The following is a 22,140-nucleotide window of genomic DNA, read 5'->3' on the forward strand; positions in this document are numbered from 1 at the left end:
CGCCTGCCTTGCAAGAACAAGGTCCTGAGTTTAATCCCCGGTACCAAAAAAAAAGAGAGGAAAAAAAAGAAAGAAAGAAAAATGTACTAATTTTAGCCAAGGATTTAGCTCAGTGGCTCTGCTGCCTGCCTGGCAAGCGCAAGGTCCCGAGTTCGATCTCTGGTACCAAAAAAAAAAACCCAGAAACTACTTCCTAATATAAGATCACAGAGATTTACATCTATGTTTTCTCAAAGAGTTTTATAGTTTTAGGATCCACTTGGAGGTTTTTGTATTTGTTTGGTGGTATTGGGGTTTGAACCCAAGGTCTTTGGACTGAAAAGAGCCCTCCCTGCTTTTTTATGTTGAGACAAGTTCTGGCTAAGTTGCCCAGGCAGGACTCAAATTTGGAATGCTTCTGTCTCAGCCTCCTAAAGTGCTGGAATTACAGCCCTGTGCCACTGAGCCTGGCTTTGAGTTCATTTTTATGTATGTTGTGAGGCAGGAATACAACATCATTCTTTTTCTGCACATGGATATCCAAGCATCTGGGCACCATTTGTTGAAAAGACTTTTCTTTTGCCATGAATTGCCGAGGGGGAAATCAGTTGACTATAAGTATAAAAGTTTATCTGGGCTCTTAATTCTGTTTCATTCATCTGCATTTCCATCCTTATACTAGTACCACACTGGATTGATTACTACAGCTTTCTAGTGTGTTAAGAAATCAGACAGTGTGACTCTAACTTTGTTTTTCTTTTCCAAGATTATTTTGGCTACCCTAGGTTCCTTGCATTTCCATATGAATTTTCAGATCAGCTTGTCAATTGTGAACCCCCCCCAAAAAAATCATAGCTATGATTTTTATAGCGATTCCACTAAATCTAAAAATCTGTTAGGGAAGTATTAACATTTTAACAGTATTCAATCTTCTAATTCATGAGTACGGAACACCTTTTGTTGCACTATAACCCCATCCTAGTTCTTGAGGATAAGCCCCAAGGTGCTGTGAGACCAAAAAGAGAAGCAGTCAGATCTAGGATTGTACAGAGTAAAGTTTACTGGGGGACTTACTGATAGAAGAGTGGTCCTAGGTGATAGAAAAACCATTTGGATCCCTGGAGTTTGAGTCAGAAAGAGGAGCTTGTTTATCGGTTGCAAAAATAGTGACTTCATCCTAACTGGATTGTACCTGGTTTATCTTAAGACAGTATCAGAGTCAGGTACATTCTGGGAGCCAGGGTCCAGGGTAAACCTCCGCATACCTCTCTAATTGTTCTGTCTGTTTGTAGTTTGCTGGGAAACAATGCAGCTAGCTAGGGTTAGTTTGGTGCAATCATAACAGGTGCAACTTGTGATGACTGCAGTCATGTCAAACTGCATCCTTGCATCTTTCCATTTATTTAGTTCTTTAATCTCTCAATGATACTTTAAATTTTTCAATATATGAGTCTTGTGCTTGCTTTTTTCTTTTTTTAATCCTAGAGAATCTTACATGTGCACTTTAGAAGAATATGCATTCTTGGGCTGGGGATTTAGCTCAGTGGTTTCGGCGCCTGCTGCACAAGCGCAAGGACCCAAGTTCGATCCCTGGTACCAAAAAAAAAAAATAATAATAATAATAGAAAAATAAGCATTCTGGACTTGTTGAGTGGGTGTCTGTTAGGTCTAGTTAATTTATAATACTGTTCAAGTCTTCTCCTTCCTAATTGATCATTTGCCTAGTTGTGCTAGCCATTTTTGAATAGTAGAGTATTACAATCCTGAACTATTATTGTTGAATTATCTATTTCTCCCTTCAATTCTTTTAGTGCTTTTTTTTGGTCTATTTTTGTTTTCTGTTTTTATTTTTGTAGTGCTGGGGGTTGAACCCAAGGCCTCACACATGCTAGGCAAGCACTCTAGCACTGAGCTACAGCTTCAGCCCTCTGTTAGTGTGTGTCTGTGTGTGTGTGTGTGTGTGTGTGTGTATAGTTGTTAAGTCTTTCTCATCTATTGACCCTTTTATCAGTATACTATATCATTCTTTGGCCCTTGTAACAATTTTTGTCTTAAACTCTATTTTGAATGATATTAGTATAGTTAGTTAACCTCTGTTTGGGGTACTGTTTGAGTAGTGTAGCTTTTTTCCTTTTCCTTTCATCCTGTTCTTTGAAGCTAAAGTCTGTCTCTAATGAACAGCACATAGTTAGATTGAGGGGGGCATAGTTCTGGGAATCAGACTTAGGGCCTTGTGCAAGCTATGTATATATTCTACCACTGAGAAACATCCTCAGCCCAGCGGGATCATTTTTTAATTTGTTCTAAAAATTTCTGCTTTTGATCATACCATTTAGCCCATTTACACTTAATATAATTTTTTTTTTTTTTGGTACCAGAGATTGAACTCAGGACCTTGCGCTTGAGAGGCAGACGCTGGAACCACTGAGCTAAATCCCCAGCCCACACTTAATATAATTATTAATAGCATAAGATTTACATCTGTATTTTGTTACTTATTTGCTGTGTGTCTTTTATCTGTTTTGTTCCTCTATTTCTCAATTACATTTTTCTCTTGTGTTAGTTATTTTCTGGTATATTGCTTTTAATTACTCCATTGTTTCTTTTTTATTGTTAAGTTTATTGGTACAATTTAGATATACATAATCATTAGTATCAAATTCCATATGATGATGATATCACATTCATCATATGGAATTTGTACCTATACATAGTATATCTTGATTCATATTTTTTCCCATTCCCCTACCCTCCCATTTGTCCTTCTTCCCTTTCTTACTGGAACTTTGTTTCCATTTTATCTCATTCTTTTTCTTTTTTCTTCCCTTCCCTCTTGTGCCCCTTCCCATTTGAACATTTTCTTCCTATTTCACAATATCTATTATACATTTTGATCCTTATTTACACTTTCAGTTTCTCACACAATGTGATATTTACACGTGTGTCTGACTTATTTCACTTAAGAGTATAGTCTCTAGGTGTATCTGGTTAGCTATAAATGTATCAAGTTTATCCTTCTTTATGGCTGAGTAGTACTCCATTGTATAAAAAATCACATCTTTATCCATTCATTGGTTGATGGGCATCTGGGTTGTTTTCAAGATTGAGCTATTGCAAACTGTGCTGATATGAACATGGTGTCCATATATCACTGTGGTATGATGCTTTTAATTCTTTCAGGAAGATACTGAGAAGGGGGATAGCTGGGTCAAATGAAACCTCTACTCCTAGTTGTTGTTTTTATTTTGGTACCGGGAATCGAACTTGGGACCTTGGGCTTGCCCGGCAGGCTCCGGAACCACTGAGCTAAATACCTGGCCCTCTACTCCTAGTTTTTTGAGGACTCTCCAAATTAATTTCCACAGTGGTTGCACCAGTCTACACTAAACTTACTGAGAGAAATTAGGAAGCACATGCCTTTAACAATAGCATCAAAAAAATGAAATATGTAGGAATCAATCTAACAAAGTAAAACACCTTTTACATTGAAAACTACAGTATTGTGAAAAAGGAGATCGAAGAGAATATCAAAAAAATGGAACGATATCCCTTGCTCATGGGTAGGAAGAACCAACATAGTAAAAATGGCCATACTTCCAAAATTGTTACACCGATTTAATGCAATCCCAATCAAAATACCAATAGCATACCTCACAGAACTAGAGAAAACATTCCCAAACTAGGTGTCTTATAACAGAAATTTATTGTCCAACAGTTCTGAAGGCTAGAAGTCCAAAATAAGGTTTCAGCAATGTTGATGTCTTCTGAGGACTCTGAAGGAGATTCTCCTCCATGCCTCTGTCCTGGCTTCTGGTGAGGGCCTGAAAACTTGGCATTCCATGGCTTGCATATGTATTACTCCAATCTCCAACTCTATCTTCACTTGGGATTTTCCTTGTCTCTGTGTCATCATACGGTCTCTTTTTAGAAGGATGCCAGTAGTCTTGGAATAGGGTTCATACTAATGACCTGATCTTAACTTGATGAAGTTTGCAAAGACCCTATTTCCTATACATACTACCATTCCTCCAAATGTCCTCAGGCTTCTTTTCCTTATTCCAGACAACCTCCTATCTCCAGGTAACTAATATTTCATGTTTTTTAGAATTTTATAAAAATGGAGACATACAACATATAGCACATATAATACATGAATTGGCCTAAGAATCCTCCACCTCCAACCCCTACAGATACCTAAACCTGAGACTGTTCATGTCCCTTATATAAAATGACCTAGTATTTGTGTGAATGACCTACACAATCCTCTTGCATACTTTAAATCATCTCTAGATTACTTATACTGATACCTAACAATGTAATTTGTGTATAAAGACTATAAAATGTTCAGTATATAAATGTATATATTGTGTGTGTGGGATACTGGGGATCAAACTCAGGGTCTTGGACATGTTAAACATGTACCTTACCACTAAGTTTACCCTCAACCTTCTCCAATATTTTTAATCCAAGGTTGGTCGAATCCACAGATGTGAAATGAATACTGAGTACAACTGTACTTTTCTATGTGGGAATGTCTAGCTTCTTCACTTAGTATGATTATTTGAGATTTATTCCCATTGCATAAATTAACTCCTTTTTTTCATACACCCTGACCAAGTCAGATTTATCCCAGGGATGCAAGGATGGCTCAACATCCATAAATCAATAAATGTAATACACTATATTAACAGAGTCAAAGACAAAAACCATATGACCATATGATCATCTCAATAGATGCAGAAAAGGCATTGCCAAAATCCAGCACCCATTCATGACGAAAACGCTACAGAAAATTGGAATAGAAGGTCTTTATCTTAACCTGATTAAGCTTATCTATGAAAAACCAACAGCCAACATCATACTAAATGGTCAAAAACTGAAAACTTTCACACTAAAATCAGGAACAAGACAAGGATGCCCACTATCACCACTCCTGTTCAATATTGTTCTGGAAACACTAGCCATAGCAATTAGACAAAAGAAAGAAATAAAAGGAATAAAGATAGGAAAGGAAGAAGTTAAACTGTCATTATTTGCTGACGATATGATACTTTACATAGAAGACCCAAAAAACTCTGTCAAAAGCCTTCTAGACTTAATTGACAGATTCAGTAGAGTAGCTGGATATAAGGTCAACAATCACAAAACAATAGCTTATACACAAATAACAGACCCATTGAGAGAGAAATTCAGGAAATAATTCCTTTTTTTTGGTACTGGGGATCGAACTTAGGTCCTTGCACTTGCAAGGCAGGCGACAGAACCACTGGGCTAAATTCCTGGCCCTGGGAAATAATTCCTTTTACAATAGCACCTAAAAAAATGAAATCAGGAATCAACCTAACAAAGGAAGCAAAAGACCTCTACACTGAAAACTACAGCACTCTGAAGAAGGAGATTGAAGAGGATGTAAGAAAATGGAAAGATATCCCTTGTCCCTGGGTAGGAAGAATCAATATAGTGAAAATGGCCATACTTCCAAAACTACTATATAGATTTAATGCAATACCTATTGAAATTCCAACAATATACTTCACAGAACTAGAGAAAACAATCCAAAAATTCATTTGGAAGAATAGCAAAAGCAATTCTGGGCAACAGAGACATGGCTGGGGGTATCACAATCCCCAAGTTGAAACTATACTACAAAGCTACTATGATTAAAAACAGCATGGTACTGGCAAAGAAGCAGACCCAAAGATCAGTGGAATAGATTATAAGATGCAGAAACAACTCCAGACTTACTCAGCCACCTCATCTTTGACAAAGGAGCCAATCGCCCTCATTGGAGAAAAGATAGCCTGTTCAATAAATGGTGTTGGAAAAACTAGATTTCAACCTGCCGAAGATTAAACTAGACCCATACCTATCACCATGCGCTAAACTAAGATCGAAGTGGATTAAAGAGCTAACTATCAAGCCAGAAACAGTAAACTTGCTGGAAAATAAGTTAGGTAGAACTCTCAATGACATTGGCATAGGAAAAGACTTTATGAACAAAACTTTAGTAGCACGGGAGCTAACACAAAGAATCAACAACTGGGATCTCATCTTATTAAAAAGCTTCTGCACTGCAAGAGAAACTACCAACAGAGCTAAGAGACAACCTACCATATGGGAAGAAATTTTTAGCCGCTGTACCTCAGACAAAGGTCTACTATCTAGAATATATAAAGAATTGAAAAAAAGCAGACCCCCCAAATTCAAAGACCCAATTCAAAAATGGGCATCCAAAATGAACAGACATTTCTCAGACAAAGAAATAAAAACAGCAAGTAAATATATGAAAAAATGTTCAACATCACTGGTCATTTGAGAGATGCAGATGAAAACAGCACTGAGATTCCACCTCACCCCACAAAGAATGGCTGCTATCATGAGATCAACTAATAACAAATGCTGGCAGGGTTGTGAGGAGAAAGGAACCCTTCTGCATTGCTGGTGGGAGTGCAGACTGGTGCAACCACTGTGGAAGTCAGTATGGAGATACCTCAAAGAACTAGGACTAGAGGTCCCATTTGACCCAGGTATTCCCCTGCTGGGTATCTTCCCAAAAGAATTAAAAGAATCATACCACAGTGATATATGGGCACCCATGTTCATAGCGGCACAGTTTGTAATAGCTAAAGCTTGGAACCAGCCCAAGTACCCATCAACTGGAAACTGGATAAAGAAAATGTGGGTTTTTTAATAAAATGGAGTACTACTCAGCCATAAAGAATGAAAAACTAGAGTCATTTATAGCTAAATGGATGCATATTGAGGCCATGCTCAAGTGAAATAAATAGGACACACATGTGTAAATACCAAATAGTTTCACTAGTGTGAGAAACTGATAGTGTAAACAAGGGTTAAAATGATTAAAATGAATAATTGATAATTTGAAATAGGAAAAAAGGTCCAAAGACGAAGGAGTGAAAAGAGGGGAAGAGGAAAGGAAAAGCTATTAGAAAAGAAAAGAAAAGAAAAAATGGAAATAAAATCTATGTAAATAGGGAAGGGTGGAGGGGGTGAAGGGTGCACAGGTAATGGGGAAAAAAAAAAAAAGAACCAAGATATATCATGTACAGGTACAAACACCCAATGATAAATGTAAATGAATTGTATACCTAAAATGTACCAATAAAAGAACTAAAAAACAAAAGAAAATAACTAAGATACATCTTGTTCAGGTACAAACACCAAATGATAAATGTAAATGTATTGTATGCCTAAAATGTACCAATTAATATATAAATAAAAATAAATAAATTAACTCCTTTTTATTGCTGAAAAGTATTAAATTGTGTAACAACTTGTAAATTCAGTTGTTGATGGAATTTGGGTTGTTTCCAGTGTGGAATATTTTGAATACAACTACCATAAACAACACACTACAAGTCTTTGTACTAGTATAAACCTATCTTATTTTTCAACATCTATAAGTGGAATGGCTGGGTCATATGGTAGGCATCTAGCATATGTTTTAAGAAACAGCCAGGACCGCTGCCTCCCCTGCAAGCTCAAGGACCCGAGTTCGATCCCCAGTACAGAAAAAAAAAAAAAAAATGGGTTGAGGATTTAGCTCAGTGGTTCCGCCTCCTGCCTCACAAGCACAAGGACCCACGTTCGATCCCTGGTACCAAAAGACAAAACAAAAAAAAGAAACAGCCATACTGTTTTCCAACAGCAGTCATACCATTTTGTATTGCTACCTACATACAATATATTCAAGTACCAGTTTCTCTACATGCTGGCTAATACTTGAAATAGTCTTCCTCATTTTAGGCTTTCTAACGGGCATATAATATCTTATGGGTCTAATAGGCATTTACCTAACTAAAAATGTTGGATGTCTTTCATGTGCTTGTGATTTGTCTTTTTCATTAAGTACTGTCCCTGGTAAAATTTTCAACATTTTTTTTTTTTTTTTGGTACCAGGGATCGAACTTGGGACCTTGCACTTGCGAGGCAGGCAGAGGAACCACTGAGCTAAATCCCTGGCCCTTCACCATATTTGTAACTGTCAGTTTCTACACATACACACGCACAAACACACAAAGTATGCTAAGATCTTGAATTTTTTTTTTTTGGTACCAGGGATCGAACTCGGGACCTTGCACTTTCGAGGCAGGCACCGGAATCACTGAGCTAAATCCCCAGCCCCTATGATCTTGATTGGAGATTGTGTGAAATCTACATATGAGTTTGGGGAAAACAAAAATTTTAACAAAACTGAATCTTCTAATAAACGTGGTGTCTGTTTTAAAAATATCTTCTTTAATGTCTTTCACCATTATTTTGTAGTTTTCAGTGTGCAGGTCTTCCACATTTTTTGTCAAACTTGGTTCTAAATATTTCATAAATTTGATATTATGAAAATTATATTGATATTTTGAGTTTCAATTTTCAATTGTTTATTGCTAATACTTAGAATTTTGCCCAATACAGCTCTTGCATCTTGGAACCCTGCAAAGTTCACTTAGTACTTTTAGTAGCTTTTTTTAAAACAATTCATCAGATTTTCTATATAAGTGATTACTAAATTGCTTATTACTAAATTTAGTTTATTTATTTCTTTCTAATCTGGGTGCATTTTCTTTTTCTTGCCTTATTACACTGGTTATAAAATCTATGTATTTCCAGCACAATACATATCATCTTTGTTCCTAGCATTAATTATGCCTATTTTGTAGATAAGGAAGTTGTGATTCAAAATGAGTGACCTAGTGATTCTTGCAAAGTTTCACAATTCAGAAGCAGATAGTGGTCCAAAACCACAATATTCAGGGCCTCAAGCACTCCTTTCAATACAGATTTTTCTACTTCTCTCTTTTTATTTCTAGAATTTTCTGGAGTCCAGTTTCTAGTAGGCCTTCATGAATAAGTACAGTGAATGCTTTATGTTCACAACAGAGTTATATTTAACTACAATACCACCACCCTCACCAATACACACTCACTAGAACCTCCTCCTCCTAGGAGAGGCAATTCCATATGTGGTTTAAGGTTTCCACAAAGAACAGTTAGCCAAAATTATTCACGCACATTTTCTTTTGCCTGGATGCCACTAATTTCACACTCTCTCCTCAGGTAAAAACCATTTTTTTGGGCCGGGGATTTAGCTCAGTGGTTTAGCTGCCTGCTTTGCAAGCGCAAGGACCTGAGTTCGATTCTTAGTACCAAAAAAAAAAATTTTTTTTTAACATACTAGTCCTTGGAGTCAACTCCACAGATTCCAGGAAGGAGGAGAGAGCTTGCCTTCCTCGGCACTCGAGATTTTCAATTTTGGGGACTCCAGGCAGGAAGACTGAAGCCACGGGTTTGGCAGTCAAGGGAGCCCACAGAGGCCCTTAGCTCCTTCCACCCCTTTTCAGTTTGCCCATCCCTACCTAGTCCTCTCTGGTTTTGATGGAAAACACTGTGTTCCATATCACCACCTAACAGCTGCCTCTTCTCAGTCAGCTGGCTCAGAGGACAATGGAAAGTGTGGAAGACCAGGTGTGAGAGAATTGTGTGGTAGCTATGCTCCATTGTTTCTTTTATTATATGCTTTGAATTTTTTTTTAGTGGTTGTCCTGTGGATTACAATTAACATCTTTATTTATTTATTTTAAAACATTTATTGGTACATTTTAGGCATATATAATGAAAACACTCATTGTAGGGAATTTGTACCTGTACATGATACATTTGGTCTCTTTTTTCCCATTCCCCACTTCCCCTGAAGCTCCCTCCCCTCCCTATGTACAAAAGCTTTGTTTCCATTTTTTCCTTCTATTTTTGCTTTTTTTTTTTTATCCCTTCCTTCCTTTCTCCTACCCTCCTCCCTGTTCTCCTTCCCATTTGAACATTGTCTTCCCATTTCCCAATATCTATTATACATTTTAGTCCTTATCCCACTATTCTCACACCGGAGAAACAATGCAGTATTTAAACATGTGTGTTGGATTTATGTCCCATAGGAGTATGGTCTCAAGGCACATCCATTTAGCTAGAAATGTCTTGAGCTTGTCCTTCTTTATGACAGAGTAGCGCTCTATTGTATAAAAAAACCCCTACATCTTCTTTACCCATTCATCAGTTGATGGCCATTTGGGCTGTTTCCAAGATTGAGCTATTACAAAGTGTACCACTATAAACATGCATGTGCATATATTGGTGTACTATGATGCTTTTAATTCTTTTGAGAAGATACCAAGAAGAAAAATATCTGGGTCAAATGGAACCTCTAGTTTTAGTTTTTTGAGAAATTCCTACACTGATTTCCACAATGGTTGCATCAATCTGCACTCCCAGCAACAGTGGAGAAGGGTTCCTTCTTCCCCACAGCCCCTCCAGCATTTGTTATTGGTTGATTTCTTGATAGCAGCCATTCTTTCTGGAGTGAGATGGAATCTCAGTGTTGTTTTAATTTGCATTTCACAAATGACCAGTGATAACATCTTAATTTAAAAAAAATCTAGTTCAGGGCTGGGGGTATAGCTCAGCGGTAGAAACATTTTTTCCAGTGCTGGTCCTGGTGCCACGTGCTTGTAATTCCAGCACTTGGGAAGTCGAGGCAGGAGGATCTACAAGAGTTAAAGCTAGCCTGGGATACATAGTGAGGCCAGCCTAAACTACAAAGTGAGATTCTGTTTCAAAAAACAAAACAAAACAAATTACCAATATTGCTGTTTCCTCTCCCTTCTTTTCTGCTATTATCAACATGCAAATTACATCTTTATACATTGTACACCAGTCAACATAGTTTTATGATTATTACTTTATGTAGTTCTCTTAAATGAGTTGCAAATAAAAATATATTTACACTATCTTATATACATATATATATATTTTTTTGGTGGTACCTGGGATCAAACTCAGGACCTTGCGCTTGCGAGGCTAGTGCGGTGCCACTGAGCTAAATCCTTGGCTCACTGTCCTTTATATTTGACTGTATATTTACCAGCGCTCTGTATTAAATAAATACGTATTTATTTTAAGCTGTTATTAGAATTTTTAAAGTATGAAGTTTATATCTACTATTTGTTCCAGATATTTTCCCCTTTCAATAGTTTTTATACTGTAATTATATAAAGTAGTGTGGTTTAGGGAAAGGCCAATGGATTTTGATCAGAAGTCCTAGCATCTACCAATGGCTTTCAGTCCATCGACTGATTTTATAATCTGAACTAAGCCCTCTAATTACTAATTTCCTTGACTCAAAGGTGGAGAGAATAGCATCTGGCAGTGTATGCCTGCTGAGCTCAAATGTAATACTTTTCAACTATAGGTCCTACTACAGATTAGACAAGTTTGGATGTAATTCTGGTGTATAAGCTGACGTCCAGAGAAAAGGTCAAAGCGTTACCAAGTGTAGTTCAACAATAAAGAGAGAAATGTTCAAGAACAAATTTGAAAACACAAAAGCTATTTCAGATGGTCTGTTGCTATTTGTAATATGCTGTAATACAAAACCTTCATCTTGCAAATTGCTTTCTTGTTACATTTCTATGAAAACAAATATAACTAAATATAACTAAAAGTATCCACTCATGATTGCTATCAACAATATCATAAATGCCCATTCCTCAGGTACATTTATTTAAAACATATAGCTATAGTTCACCATAAGGATGAGAAATACTTGATTCTCCAGAGTAAATTTAACATGTTGTCTTTTTTTTTTATACCAAGAATCGAACTCAGGGCGTCAAGCTTGCCCAACAGGCACTGTGCCTCTGAGCTACATTACATCCCCGACCCAACATGTTGTTTTAATCTGAAATTTTTAAGGGTCTCAGGTCAACAATTCCTGTTAACTTTCTTAAAGGCAGGAAATAGTCATCTTCACCTTGAAAATGATTTTAACAAGTAAGATATTAGTTTTTAAGGGATAAAGCAGTATCATTTAGAGTGTGTAACCTAGTAATCTATAAAATCTGTTTAAGCCATTTTCATTTGCGCCATTTAAAACAAAACAAAAACCAGTAGCTAGGTGTGGTGGCACACATCTGTAACCCCAGCACCCTGGGAGGCTGAGGTTAGTTCAAACCCATCCTGGGCAACTTTCCAATTTAGCAAGACTAGGCCAGGGATTTAGCTCAGTGGTGCTGGCCTCGAAAGTGCAAGGTCCTGAGTTCAATCCTCTGTACCAAAAAAACAAACCAATTTAGCGAAAACTTGTCTCACAATAAAGGACTGGGGGTGGTGCACACCTGTGATCCCAGCACTTGGGAGGCTGAGGCAGGGTTGCCGTGAGTTTGAGGCCAGCCTGGGCTACATAGTGAGACTTTGCCTCAACCAAAAAAAGGAGAGTGGGACTCTTTTTTCAGTGCAAAGGTCATGGGTTAACTCACCAGTACCCCCACATACACACACAAAACTGGTAAAATGAAGTTGAAAACATGTCTTGTATACTTAAGAGCTAAAGGTGAAGTTCTCCATCATACACGTTTAAAGATTACATTTTAGTAGGAATACCAGTTCTACCTAAAATAACAAGGTAGTTGTTGGTTATTCATTGTTCAGAAGGTAAGTTTTGACCTTTTGGTCCTGTCCAATCTAGAAATACCCTCAGTATGAGTGTTGTTGGTTAATGAGGTTCTGACCACCAAAATTCCTAAATATTAACAGGACCAGGGATTTAGCTCAATGGTTCCACCACCTGCCTCAAAAGCGCAAGGTCCCAAGTTCGATCCCTGGTACAAAAAAAAAAAAAATTCCTAAGTATTAACAAACAAGCAAGTGAAATAGATGACCTGTAAGTATGTGACTATATGATTCAAATTTACTATGCAATGATACTCATTCTAAGGCATTCTCATTGACCTGCTCCATCTTGGGGAAAGGTAGCTAAATTACTATCTTGTAATCTTAGTAACCATTGTATAATTTTCTGTATCAGGGCTTGCCTAGCATGAACAAGGGCTTGGGTTCGATCCCCAACACTGCAAAAAACAAAACAAAAAGATTTTTTTTTTCATATGATCCTACTTTATGAGTGGGTAGCCAGCCTTTGCTTTATACTCACTTCCAGCTATTTAAAAATATTCTTTGTAGGCCTGGGATTTAGCTCAGTGGTTCCGCCACCTGCCTTGCAAGCGCAAGGACCTGAGTTCGATCCCCGGTACCAAAAAAATATATATATATATATATTTTGTAAAAAAAAGTGTATATATATATATGTTGTAGAACAGTGCTAAATTACTTGCCTATCATTCTTGAGGACCTGGTTTTGATACCCAGCACTGAAGAAATTAATAAATGGAAAAAAATAAATCCTTTATAGCCAAATAAAAATGAAACATTTTGCTCTTTTTTCACACTAAAAAGAATCTTATACAGATAGTCTGACTTGTTTTCTTTAGCTATAACAACTTCTGTCCTTTCAATAGTAGTCTGGAATCATTAGTAAACAGATTTTGCATGAGGCTTTTATATTCATGATACTATACCACCATACTCAGGGGTATGGTGGACCAAACTGTGCACTGAATATTCCCACAGACTTGAAGATCTAAGTAAGAAAATAGTTGTTTCTGAAACAAGCAATAAGGGTTTTCCCCTCTTTGTTTCCTCCTAGTCTGAGGCATAGCTGTTGTAGTGGTTTTTGTTTTGCTTGTTTTTTTGACTACTGGGGATTGAACCTAGGGCCTCATATATGCTAAGCAAGCACTCTACCACTGAGCTATATCCCAAGCCTTTTTATTGAGACAAGGTCTTACTAAGTTGCCCATGCTGGACTTGGACTCCTGCCTCAGCCTCCCACATGGCTGGGATTATAGGTGTGGCCACTATAGCCAGCAGCTGCAGGGTTTTTTGTTTTTTGTTTTGGTACCAGGGATCAAACTTGGGACCTTGGGCTTTCGAGACAGGTGCCAGAACCACTGAGCTAAATCCCCGACCCAGGGTTTTTTCACTTTGTTTTGAATGAAGACAACTTTCAGTCTCAAGAAACAAAACATAGAACCTACTTTTCATAATACTGTCATCAATTAAATACATTCTAAACTGTAACATTGGTGAAATTACAGCAGAATTTTTATGAGGAAAATTGCTTGCTTTTCCTACTAACCTATTTTAGGCGCTGAAAAAGTGTACATACTTCAGCCAGATTTATTTTTTCTTGATGGATTAAAAAAAACATTAATTAGCTTGTTCTAGTTCTTAAGTTCTAAATCTTAAATTAAGTTTATTTGAAATTACAACCTGTAAATCCAGCTTTTCATTTCTTTCAAAAATAATCCAGAAAGTGGTTATAAGTTTGCAACCTCATCTGCTTCTGATTCTTCCCCTCCTCCACTCCTCCCCAACGTTACACAATGTTAGGAGCCAGGAACATAATGTCAAAGTCTTTCAAAGGCAGCGGGTGCTGTTTACACGCTTAAGTTGCAGGCACCCACAGGGTGACTGGAGTCAAATGTAAACCACGGCGTTTATCATTCCCAGTCAAACATGTTGTGCAATGGGTAGCCATGGGCACTGTGTGAAAGGTTGCCTAACAAGTCACTCGGGTTTGGGATTAGTCAGCTCCTTGCTGTGAGATGTGTGTGACCAAGATACTGGAGGTTGGTGGTGATAGAAAGGCAGGCTGGCCAATGACAAGAACCAGAAGGAGGGGAAATTCACTTCTTGGCAAACACTTGAGTCTGATTTAGCACCAGGCATTTGATCTCTGAGGTGCAGGGACAGAAACTACAGACAAACATTTTCTGACTTTTTGTTGTTTCCCATGAAAACTTTCCTCTGCATAAAATCTTAGGAGCCAGTGCAGTTTCTGGCCATCTTAATTTGTAGTGGAACCAAAATATACTCTCTGAAAAAACTTTTTTCTTTTGGTAATAAAATTTTTAATTATTAAAAATAATATAACCATACTATAGAAAATTAGAAAAACATAATCCTTTTTGTTAAAAAGCCAACTGTATTATCAGAACATAATTCTTTTTTTTTTTTTTTGGAGACAGGGTCTTGCTGTGTAGCTCAGCCTGGTCTTGAACTTACTATGTACCCCAGGCTGGCCTTGAACTCATGGCAATCCTCCTGCCCCAGCCTCCCATGTGCTAGGATAGAACATACATTTTTTTTTTTCAGGTACCAGGGATTGAACTCAGGACCTTTCGCTTGCAAGGCAGGCACAGCGCCACTGAGCTATATCCCCGGCCCCCAGAACATACATTTTTTTTTTTTTTTGTACCAGGGATCAAACTCAGGTCCTTGCACTTGTGAAGCAGGCAGCAGAACCACTGAGCTAAATCCCCGGCCCTAGAACATGCATTTTTATTCTTAGAACTTTTTTACATGATTGTACTCATGTTTATACTTGTCATGTGATTTGGGAATAATTTATAAGATTTTTTCCTTATAGTCTACCTAATCATGTTTTAAATAACTAAATAATATTCCATTCAGCATGTGTTTGAACTAATGTTCACTTTAATTAATTTAATTGATTGATTAGTTTATTTTTGCAGTGCTAAAGATCAAACCCAAGGCCTTACACATACTAAACAAGTGTTTTACCACACCCCAGACACTAAGGTTCATTCTAATTAAGGCAACAAATAGATTATTTTTACTTTATATTGTTATTACTAATAACACTTATGTGAACATAACTTGAAATATAGCTGTCTTTAGTGTTTTTTATATCTCTTAGTTCCTTAATTATTTTCTAATTTGAAGTTCTAAAGAAGGAAATTTTTCTTTTTGGACTGAATGTTTGTATTGCACAGTAAATGCAAATTGGTTAAAATAGTAAATAAAAGAATAAAAGTAAAAAAAAATAAATTTCAGTTGATTTATATCAAAAATAAAACTTGTAGGGCCCGGGATTTAGCTCAGTGGTTTCACTGCCTACTGCGCAAGTGCAAGGACCAGAGTTCGATCCCTGGTACCCCCCAAAATAAATAAATAAAACTTGTATAACACATCTATAAACAGCTTAAAAAGAATAATAATAGGGGCTGGGATTTAGTTCAGTGGTGCCGCACCTGTTTTGCAAGTGCAAGGTCCTGAGTTTGATCCCCGGTATGGAAAAAAAAAAAAAGAAGAAGAATAAAACAGCTGAGAATCTCTCTCTCTCTCTCTCTCTCTCTCTCTCTCTCTAAGATCTCACTATGTAGTGCAGGCTGGCCTTGAACTTACAGAGATCCTTCTGCCTCAGCCTCCCAAGTGCTGGAATTAAGGTATGTGCCACCATTCTTGGCTCCAAGTATTTACTTCTGATGTAAGAAATAAAACATTGCTTATAATTTAGAAGCTCACTTCTTCCATGGGATTAACCACCAGTCTAAATGTTTTGTTTATTGCATAATTTTTCTATATTTTAGATTTTTCCATAGGATAGGTTCTTTCTAGAAGAATTTGATAGTTAAGGTAAGTAGGTCGCATGTTTCTCAAGCTAGTCTCTGTTGTTTGTGGCAAACATGGGTTTACATTTCTATTCCAGAAATTACCAGGTTTGACACACCCAAATACATAGGGTGGGCTGATAGACCAGAGAAACACTGGCCTCCTGAGAAGTATGCTGTGACAACTCTCTGCAACATGAGGGCATTGGGGAGTGGGGCCAGAGAGCTTCTACCCTAGAGAAGGAACAAATTCTGCTTTATCTTTGAAAGGGTTATCCTCTTCCTCTCTACCCTCTCTCCATTCCTCCTCCTCCATTCCATGTCCTCCTCCATTCCTTAATTTTTAGTTTATTGTTTGAATGCTATTGTTTTAATCACTTATTCACTTAAAAATTGGCAGTTCTGGGGCTGAGGACATACATAGGTCAGTGTAGAGCACTTGCCTAGCGTGAATGAGGCCCTAGATTCTATCTCTAGCCCCCTCCCCCAAAAAAACCTCTTTCCCAAGCTTATTGGTAACTGTCTTCTGGAAAAAATGCCAACATAAGTGTCTTCATCTTTATGTGACCCCCAAGGAATCAGATTGGTCAGAATTATCTTATTGGTTTTGAAAATTGAGAAACTAAAGTTATCTAAAAAGAATTGGGCTGGGTATGTAGCTCAGTGGTAAAATTTGTGCCTAGCATACACAAGGCTGTGTATTCAATCCCCAGTGCCAAAAGTAATACTAAGAATTGGCCAATAATAGAACCAATAGGGATGGTTGGTCTTCAGATCACAAGTAAAACTCACAAATGTTTTAACCAGCTGTAGAGTAAACTTAGAAATTCCCAGACCCTACTTGATACTTAGTGAATCAGATTCTGTGTGTGTAGTGCCCAAGAATCTACAATTTAATAAGTACCCTAGATAACTTTTTGGTATCCTAAACGTGAGAGGCACTATCCTACTCCGGGGATAAATGCCTGGGAAAGAAGTGGTAGACAAGGATTCCTGTATTTTCCAGTGTTTATGTTTATTCAATACTGAGGTGTGGGGTGGGCATCCATTTTGGTGTTTTGTTTTTTGTTTTTGTTTTGTTTTTGGTACCGGGGATCGAACTCAGGTCCTTGCGCTTAGCAGGCAGGCTGCAGAACAATTGAGCTAAATCCCCGGCCCCTAAATATCTCCTTTTCTCCTCTTTTTTTTTTTTGGCACCGGGGATGAAACTCTGAACCTTGCACTTGCGAGGCAGGCGCCGGAACCGCTGGGCTACGCTGCCCGCTGTGCATCCATTTTGGATCCTCCACGTAGAAGCCATTATGAAGTGTTTTGCTGGATGAGAATGGAAAGACCCAGTTCTTTACCACACCACTAAAATGTTATTATCAGGGGAAGAAGTCACTTACTCAGAGTGGAGTCTAGGAGCACTTTAATTATTTGTGTCCAATTAGTGATAGATTTTCATTTACTATTGGCCGAGATAAAATAATTAGATATAAGATCAGTGCAAGTGAATGTATTTTGTCTGACACAAAGACTAGAGTTCAGTTAGCTTTTGCTACACCTAGTCTTTCTCCTTTTCCATTTTAAGTAGTGCACTTGTCTGTGATCTTGATACAGTATTTGAAATTGTTTTGCATCCATCCATTGGCTGCATAGCACTGGTTACACAATAATCATCTTTGAAGCAAAAATCACCAAGCTTAGAGGCACTTTTATCAAGAAGAGAAATGGGAAAAATGAATGGTTAAGAAGAAAAGCTAGAAGACAAGGATTGGAGAAGCAACACTAAAGGAGAAATAGCCAAGTGGAGCCTGAAAAGAAGGAGTCTGACGACACTGCAGTTATTAAAATTCACCTTCCATTCCCAAGTTCAATCCCTGGTACCAAAAAATAAATAAACAAACAAAAAAACAAATAAATAAATAAAAATAAAATTCACCTTGCATTAATGTAGCTTGGGAAAATACTAAGCAAAATACCCCTTCTGAAAATGGGTCTGAAGTTCTAGTTAATGTTAACCTGCTGTCTGGCACAGTGACGGAGTTCCTTGTAGCTGACAACCGCTTTGAAAATGACTGTTACTAAAATACTTATTGCTGAAACTAAGTAATATGTGACAAAGTTTCCCTGGCATCTTTCATCTCATTTTTCTACCTCAGCTGTCAGAAATTTGCCATATTAAAGAACCTACCAATAATAATTCAGGATATTATACATTTCAATAGTTAATATGAGCCAGACACCATGATGCATGTATGTGATCCCTGTTGCTTGGGAGGCTGTTGCTGGAGGGTGGAAAATGCAAGCAAAATTCAACAATTTAGCAAGACCCTGTCTCAAAACAAAATAAAAAGAGCTGGAGATGGATCTCAGTGGCAGAGCACCCCTGGGTGCTCAGTACCTCAAATATAATATCCTCAGTATCACAAATATAATAATAGTAATAATTATTATTATTATACTCTCTTAAAATTTGAACATAATATTTAACCCAGAGAAAATGAAATAGAGATGAGCTAATTTGTAAAACATCAAATATGTTGCAAATATACTAATATTCTGTTGTAGTGACAATAGTAACAGTAATAACATAAGGACTGAGAACCAAATAACAAACTATATGTATATTTTGCATTTTATGAAAGCTATTAAAATAATCAAAATTTCATATTCAGCATGTCTTTTTTTTTTTTGGTACTGGGGATCGAACTCGGGTCCTTGTGCTTGTGAGGCAGGTGCCAGAACCACTGAGCTAAATCCCTGGCCCCATCTCTTTTTAATGTATGTTTAGGTAGTTGGTTATCAGTGGTTTGGGTTAAATTCTCACTCTAAAATACAGAAAAATATCAGATTAGTCTCAAAAAATTTTTTGGAAGCTGGGCATGGTGGTACATACCTGTTATGAGAGGCTAAATCAGAAGGATTGCAATTGAAGCCTGGCCTGGGGGACTTAGCAATTTAGCAAGACCCTGACTTCAAATAAAAAATAAAAAGTGCTGGGGCTGGGCCTGGTGGTGCACACCCATAATCCCACCACTTGGGAGGCTGAGGCATGAGGATCACTATGAGTTTGAGGCCAGCCTGGGCTACATAGCAAGACCTTGTCACAGAAAAACGAAAAACAATAACAACAAAGAGGAATTTCAGACCAATAGTTAACATCATATTAACTGACAAAACAATTAAAATTATGATAAGCAAAGTTGGGATAAAGCAAGGCTTCCTACCTTATTAATCTTATAATGGAAATTCTAGACACTATTCACAAAGAAAAATTATAGAAATGTTTAGAAGAACTTACAGATGAATATAAATCTGACACCAGGGTAGAGTTTTGCTAATCCGGTAATAACAAACCTATGCATGTGTGTTATTTGTTTTTCTTTTAAGACAAAAAAAGTTAAAGTAGGATTTGTTTTTTCTAAACTAAAAAACCTCTGTATTCAGGTTTAATTGCAGTGTTGGCACTTTGTGATAACTAAGTGACTTTTGGATTGCAGTTTGGGCACTTGTCTCTAAAAGGTTCATCACTGTAACAAAACAAAAAAGAAAAAGAAAGAAAAGGAAAAAAATATAAAGCAAATGATTTAAAAAATAATTTAAGGCTAAGGATGTAGCTCAGTGGCACCATGCCTGTCTGGCTAGTGCAAGGTTCTAAGTTTGATCCCTCATACTGCAAAATAATAATAATAATGATAATAATAATAATAATTTTGACTACATAAAATGTGAAAAAGAAAAATTTTAAATAAACATGTAACATAAAAATGATTGTTGAAGTCAGGGTTTGCAAGGGAGTAGATTTAATACAGGACACATAATTTATAGGATTATTTTATAATAATCACCAAAAATATCAAATGCAGAGGAGTGCAAGAGATCTGTCCACATGCTAGAGACCCAAAGAATTCAGCTGAGGGCCTGGATCCCATGGCAATGTCCCGCACAGGTCCAGCTAAAGGCCTCGAGCCTACGGCAATGTCTTGTGCAAGTCCTTACTGATGATCTGCAGTGGGAAGGCCCAAAGGCCAGTGGTGGAAGCTAGAAAGCCTGTGCCAGCAGGGTAGAGGATTTGTGCTACCAGGCTGAGGGATCTACACTGGAGACAGGAAGCGACACTCAAGGAAAAGAGAACAGCAGCTGTTCCCAGTGACAGTGAACATCAGGAAAACCAATTGTGGCAAGCTTCTCCAAGAAAATCAACAGCAAATGATCTTCTCCAGTTCTCTCTCTCTCTTTTTTTTTTTTTTTTTTTTTGCGGTAACCAATATTGAACTCAGGACCTTGCGCTTGCCAGGCAGGCACAGCACCACTGAGCTACATTCCCAGCTCTGCAGTTCTCTTTTTATGCTGTTGGCAGCAATCCTCAGGTGGGTCTTCCAGCCCAGAACCACACTGATTCAGTTCAGCTGGGCGTTCCAAGTTGACCATTAGTTAATCAACCACAAAAATATTAAAGAATTCCAAAATAATAAATGAAAGTGACCAGCAAACATATGAAAAAAAGTAATAGTGAAAGAAATGCGAACAAAAACAAAATACTATTGTTCCACCAACAAATTGTTCAAAATTTAGAATAATGAAATACTCAGTGCTGGGTAATTGCAATGAAATAGGAACTTTTAGACATCATTGATGAGAATGATCATTTTGGTGAGCAATTTGTATCAAAATCCTTTCAAATAAAGGATTTGTACCACTGTAGCACTGTACCACTGATTTAATCAGTCATCCATGGGGATTTATTCTAATGAGAAATTAGAGGCATGAACAAAGATGTACAAGAGCATTTATCACAGCTTTTTATACAATACTGAAAACTTGACACAACCCAAAGCCAGAGAATAATTAAATACATATTTTTTTTCAGTAGGATACAATACAGAACAGCTCAAAAATCAAGTTTTGCTTATATGATTACAAATGGGAAAAGCTCATTAAAAACAGGAAAGTTAGCTGCTGGGCATAGTGATGAATACTTGTAATCCCAGGCTGAGGCAGGAGGATCACAAGTTTGAGCCTAGCCTGGGAAACTTAGTGACTTAGCAAGACTGTCTCAAACTAAAAAAAGAAGAAGCCTGGCATGATGGTACACACCTGTAATCCCAGCATTTAGGAAGCAGAGGCAGGAGGATCGTCATGAGTTCAAGGCCAGCTTGGGCTTCACAGCAAGGTACTGTCTCAGAAAAACAAACCAAAAATAAATAGATAAGAATAAAAAAGGGCTGGCCATATGCCCATCAACAGTGAATGGGTAAAGAAAATGTGCTTATATGCAGTGGGGTACTACTCTGCCATAAAGGATAAACTTGAGATATTTTTAGGTAAATGGATGGATCTTGAGACCATAATCTTAAGTGAAATAAATCAGACACACAAGTCTAAATATTGCATTGTTTCTCTTGTGTGAGAAACCCAAAATATAAATAAGAGCAAACTACAGGATAGATACTAGGAAGTAGGAAGAACTTGTTCAAATGGGAAGAGGAACAAGGGAGGGGAGAAAGGGAAGGGAAAAGGGTTTTTTAAATAGAGAATTGAGGGGAAGAAATGGAAACAGCTTTTGAAAACAGGAGGGGAAGAGGGTTGACAGGAGGGGAGAGGTGGGGAGTGGGAAAAAAGTTAAGATATATTATATACAGGTCCAAATTCTCCATAATGAATGTGACCATTATGTATGGGAAACATACTAATAAAAACAACATTTTAAAAAATAAAAAAGGGCTAGGGATATAGCTCAGCATGAAGGTCATGGGTTCAATCTCCAATACTGGGGGAAAAAAATGAAACCTGATCCCAGTTTTGAAATTTTATGTATGTATCAGTAGAAAAATAATAGAATATTGTACACATGTTAATG

General features: G+C 37.3%; 1 protein-coding gene across 1 annotated transcript in view; it reads left to right on the plus strand.

Annotated features, from left to right (window-relative positions):
* LOC147822346 (uncharacterized) overlaps positions 1-22,140 on the plus strand; it is a 90,484-nt gene that overhangs the window by 13,152 nt on the left and 55,192 nt on the right. The window lies entirely within an intron of this gene.

This window comes from Heterocephalus glaber, unplaced genomic scaffold, assembly GCF_053883595.1.
Source record: "Heterocephalus glaber isolate CG9 unplaced genomic scaffold, H.glaber_assembly_v1.0 deba00001662, whole genome shotgun sequence".
Taxonomy (NCBI): domain Eukaryota; kingdom Metazoa; phylum Chordata; class Mammalia; order Rodentia; family Bathyergidae; genus Heterocephalus; species Heterocephalus glaber.